Here is a 5494-nt window from a genome sequence, read left to right as displayed (position 1 = left end):
ATAGACTTGGGATAGGGTGTGTCGTTGGCAAGTCCCCGGGGCGGTTAGTGTGTGTGGTGATAAGTCTGTAGGGGGGGGGGGGCGAGGTATTAGGAAATAGATAGATAGTGGTGACGTGGGTGTCGACAGTAGACATAGCACACTGCCACCTACAGGGATCCGACGGAACTACGCCACCCATGCCGGCAGAACAGTATCGCCATCTATGAAAATAGGGCGAAACCACATGCAATACCGCCATCTATGCGCATCTGACAACACTACGTCCGCACCACAAAAACATACCGCCATCTGTAGGTCTCCCGCAACATGACCCTCCTCCAACGACGATACCGCCATCTATGCGACGCCAAGCCGATTAAGACAGCGATGCGCCACAGTGCCCGCCTTTCGACGCCACCCACAAAGCCTGCAGCCTCTGTCGACCATAGCACCCAATCTCCGTGGCTCTGCCGCACGAAGCCGTGACCGCAATGACTCCACCCGCACCCGTTCGTGCACCACCCCAACCGCCACACGCGCACCTCCAGCGGATGAACGGCGGAAGTTTCCCGCACTCGTAAAGTGCAATCCACCCCTATAACTTGCGTTTCATGAAGAGTTATTTCCAATATGCGACATTCCCGCTGTCCCTATACATGAGCCGCGACCTGTACCACTTACGAGCGAGAGACGCGATCGCGTTGCTCACTGTACGGCGTCCGATACCGAGCCATCAGCATGTCGGTCCCCATGCGCGTTGCACTCGCACTCGCAGTCGCAAAAACGTGGGGCAAAATATATTACGCGGAAGAGCTATAACAGACCGAGCCCCACTGCATGGGGGGAGTCTTTGTCACTAATGTACACAGATGGAACATTTTGGACTGGAACCAGATTACCCGTACACACGCGCTGATTAGTAATCAATGCAGAGCCATCAAACTACAATAAATATACACAACTGTCCGTATACATGCTGAAAGAGTCTGCCACAATGGGAACCACACGTCAGCCAGACACTCTGATCACGCACCACTCTCTGCTTCTAACAGGCGCACATACAATATGTAAGCACCAGCATGGAACAACATCCAGTGCATCTTCTCCGCCACATTACACAATCCACACTATCACAACCAGACCAGGAGGTCCATGCGGAAAATACAATATCCCAGCCTTTCGACATCCACCATTGCGCAGACCAGGCACCAACACCCACACATGTCCTATACAACGGTGCACCCAACATCACAATAGTACCTCCTGTCACAGCGCACAAACAATGACATGAGTCAAAGACACAGGTCTCACACAAGCATAGAATTGGAGCGCCGCCTCTAATAAGCCAAAGGTGCATCCTGACGTGACAAATCTGATCATGTCACAAGCATTCACTTACATATAATCACTATCAACGAACCTGCCGCCCCCGCCCCCCCCCCCCCTACACCTTTCCTTACAACAACGTGTAACCTAACCTAACCTAACCTAACCTATGTTGTACCTTAACCTAACTATGTTGTACCTTAACCTAACCTATGTTGTACCTTAACCTAACCTATGTTGTACCTTAACCTAACCTATGTTGTACCTTAACCTAACCTATGTTGTACCTTAACCTAACCTATGTTGTACCTTAACCTAACCTATGTTGTACCTTAACCTAACCCATGTTGTACCTTAACCTAACCCATGTTGTACCTTACCTAACCCATGTTTGTACCTTAACCTAACCCATGTTGTACCTTAACCTAACCCATGTTGTACCTTAACCTAACCCATGTTGTACCTTAACCTAACCCATGTTGTACCTTAACCTAACCCATGTTGTACCTTAACCTAACCCATGTTGTACCTTAACCTAACCCATGTTGTGCCTTAACCTAACCCACGTTGTGCCTTAACCTAACCCCACGTTGTGCCTTAACCTAACCCACGTTGTGCCTTAACCTAACCCACGTTGTGCCTTAACCTAACCCACGTTGTGCCTTAACCTAACCCACGTTGTGCCTTAACCTAACCCACGTTGTGCCTTAACCTAACCCAACGTTGTGCCTTAACCTAACCCACGTTGTGCCTTAACCTAACCCACGTTGTGCCTTAACCTAACCCACGTTGTGCCTTAACCTAACCCACGTTGTGCCTTAACCTAACCCACGTTGTCCCCTAACGTAACCCACGTTGTCCCCTAACGTAACCCATGTTGTCGCCTAAACCTGCCTCTGTAATTGTTATACGACTCGTTCAATTAGTGTAGTGTTGCCCACCCGCAACCCTCGCAATATAGTTCGCTACTCGCACTGCCCGCTCCCCTGTGTATCGCTTCATGTTAAACACCTTGCAAGTCTTGCTGACTTTCCACATGCTCCTGCTGTACACTGTAATGTGGATGGCAGCAGGACGTACATGCCGCCCCTCCCCACGTCCCCACCTTGCCCCCCTGCCTTCGCAAGCTGGTTGGTGAGAAGTTTGCATGTTCAATGCCCTTCGCATGCGGACGTACTCAGGCTACGTTGTGGTGCGGCCTGTGTCAACCGTCCCGCTAATGTCGTACGCGTAAACCACAATCTGTACTGCACATTCGTCCTTATGTACCGAATGATACATCGTGGCACATGTGTGACCGTACAACGACTGCGCCCAAAAACGGCGGACCATACAGTGCAAATATTGTGCACGCAGCTACGTGTCGTCTCCCTATGAGAGCTGGATTGCAGTGTGGTACGCCATAGAGACGTGTGGGAGGAACGGACGCCGTGGATGGCGATCAGCATGAGCTGTCTGTTGATGTATTCGGACCTAGTCGTCTCTCCTCACACACCGTGATGGCATGGTGCACCGCGTTCCATATCTGCGACATGCTACAGAGGCCGGTTGACAGTCGTTCGAGCAATGGACATCGCATACGTACGGGGGCCACCTTCCACGTATTGTCTAGGCGTGCACATTTTGTTGCGTGTATGTGGGCAGACGTAGTGTGGCGTGACACCTGACACAGGCATGCAATAATCGTTGAAGTTGCAAATGGCGATGGACGCCTGCGTTTTCTGGTGAAGTTACGCAAATGAACAAATGGTAACCTTGTTGTGTGCGGTTGTTCTCGCTAGGGGTGAATCGGTGATGGCGACGATAGGTTGAGGTACGAACCGGTTGTTCCAGCGATACCCACCATGCCGACGAAACTGAACGGCATCTGGGTGTGAAGCGATACGCGGCGGTGGCTGGGTGGGACCGTCCCCGGCCGGTGAGGGGGCGCCTCCCGGCGTGCTGGCCGCGCGGTGCGTGGGCGCACGCGCTACAGCCGGCTGGTGGGGGCGGCCAGTGGCAGGCGCGCCGGCCGACGGACGCGGCAGGCGTCGCAGCTGCGCGCCGGCGCACCCTGCGCGCGGCGCCGTGCGGCCAAAGTAGGTCCTCGCGGGCCCGGTGCGAAGCGCGGTGGACATCTTCAGTGTGCTGGTCCGATTGAGGACTGTGTGCGTTGAGGATGCGCCGCCGCCCGGCGCTCGGCGCCGCGACGCCGTCTGCTGCTCGGTCGCCCCAGCGGTTCTCGCTGGTGGTTTGTATCGCAGCTGTGCGGATGTGTTGGCGCGTGCGCTGTGCTGGGAGAGTTCGCTTCGGCACCCAAGTGGGCTTTTGTCCTTCTGTGGCGCTGGCGTTGGAGCTGCCGGTCACCGTAGGTGGCGCGTGTTGTCTCCCGCCGGCAATGCCACGACAGCACGCTCCCGGGCCTCTGTCGGCAGCGGCAAGCTCAGTTGGGAGCACGGGTGGTCGCACCGAAAGCGTCTACTCGCCTAACTCCGGGCGATTGCGCCTCTCTCGAACCCGACCAAGTACTTGGGACGGCGCTGCGCGCCGCCGGGACCTGAGAGGGTTTCGAGGTGTATTGTGCAGGGGAGCTCAGCCTCCTCCTGTTTGCAGAATGATTGAGCGGACGCTTGCGTGTTCGCGCGGGCCCCCGGGACACACTCCCGGGCGGCCGGCTGCTCAGCTCTAGTTGACGCAGCTCCCTGGTTGATCCTGCCAGTAGTCATATGCTTGTCTCAAAGATTAAGCCATGCATGTCTCAGTACAAGCCGCATTAAGGTGAAACCGCGAATGGCTCATTAAATCAGTTATGGTTCCTTAGATCGTACCCACGTTACTTGGATAACTGTGGTAATTCTAGAGCTAATACATGCAAACAGAGTCCCGACCAGAGATGGAAGGACGCTTTTATTAGATCAAAACCAATCGGTCGGCTCGTCCGGTCCGTTTGCCTTGGTGACTCTGAATAACTTTGGGGCTGATCGCACGGTCCTCGTACCGGCGACGCATCTTTCAAATGTCTGCCTTATCAACTGTCGATGGTAGGTTCTGCGCCTACCATGGTTGTAACGGGTAACGGGGAATCAGGGTTCGATTCCGGAGAGGGAGCCTGAGAAACGGCTACCACATCCAAGGAAGGCAGCAGGCGCGCAAATTACCCACTCCCGGCACGGGGAGGTAGTGACGAAAAATAACGATACGGGACTCATCCGAGGCCCCGTAATCGGAATGAGTACACTTTAAATCCTTTAACGAGTATCTATTGGAGGGCAAGTCTGGTGCCAGCAGCCGCGGTAATTCCAGCTCCAATAGCGTATATTAAAGTTGTTGCGGTTAAAAAGCTCGTAGTTGGATTTGTGTCCCACGCTGTGTTGGTTCACCGCCCGTCGGTGTTTAACTGGCATGTATCGTGGGACGTCCTGCCGGTGGGGCGAGCCGAAGGCGTGCGACCGCCTCGTGCGTGCTCGTGCGTCCCGAGGCGGACCCCGTTGAAATCCTACAGGGTGCTCTTTATTGAGTGTCTCGGTGGGCCGGCACGTTTACTTTGAACAAATTAGAGTGCTTAAAGCAGGCAAGCCCGCCTGAATACTGTGTGCATGGAATAATGGAATAGGACCTCGGTTCTATTTTGTTGGTTTTCGGAACCCGAGGTAATGATTAATAGGGACAGGCGGGGCATTCGTATTGCGACGTTAGAGGTGAAATTCTTGGATCGTCGCAAGACGAACAGAAGCGAAAGCATTTGCCAAGTATGTTTTCATTAATCAAGAACGAAAGTTAGAGGTTCGAAGGCGATCAGATACCGCCCTATTCTAACCATAAACGATGCCAGCCAGCGATCCGCCGCAGTTCCTCCGATGACTCGGCGGGCAGCCTCCGGGAAACCAAAGCTTTTGGGTTCCGGGGGAAGTATGGTTGCAAAGCTGAAACTTAAAGGAATTGACGGAAGGGCACCACCAGGAGTGGAGCCTGCGGCTTAATTTGACTCAACACGGGAAACCTCACCAGGCCCGGACACCGGAAGGATTGACAGATTGATAGCTCTTTCTTGATTCGGTGGGTGGTGGTGCATGGCCGTTCTTAGTTGGTGGAGCGATTTGTCTGGTTAATTCCGATAACGAACGAGACTCTAGCCTGCTAACTAGTCGCGTGACATCCTTCGTGCTGTCAGCGATTACTTTTCTTCTTAGAGGGACAGGCGGCTTCT

At 53.9% G+C, this 5494-nt stretch overlaps 1 non-coding gene across 1 annotated transcript in view; it reads left to right on the top strand.

Moving 5' to 3' along the window:
- The first annotated feature begins 3986 nt into the window (after window positions 1-3986).
- Window positions 3987-5494, top strand: part of LOC124746274 — a 1908-nt gene continuing 400 nt past the window's right edge. The window contains exon 1 of the ribosomal RNA XR_007011316.1: window positions 3987-5494. This exon is cut by the window's right edge and continues 400 nt beyond it. This is a non-coding gene — a ribosomal RNA (small subunit ribosomal RNA).

The sequence above is a fragment of the Schistocerca piceifrons genome, unplaced genomic scaffold (genome assembly GCF_021461385.2).
Source record: "Schistocerca piceifrons isolate TAMUIC-IGC-003096 unplaced genomic scaffold, iqSchPice1.1 HiC_scaffold_349, whole genome shotgun sequence".
NCBI classification, from domain to species: Eukaryota; Metazoa; Arthropoda; class Insecta; order Orthoptera; family Acrididae; genus Schistocerca; species Schistocerca piceifrons.
The sequence above is the reverse complement of the archived record's forward strand: the minus strand, read 5'-3'. Positions and strand labels throughout refer to the sequence as shown.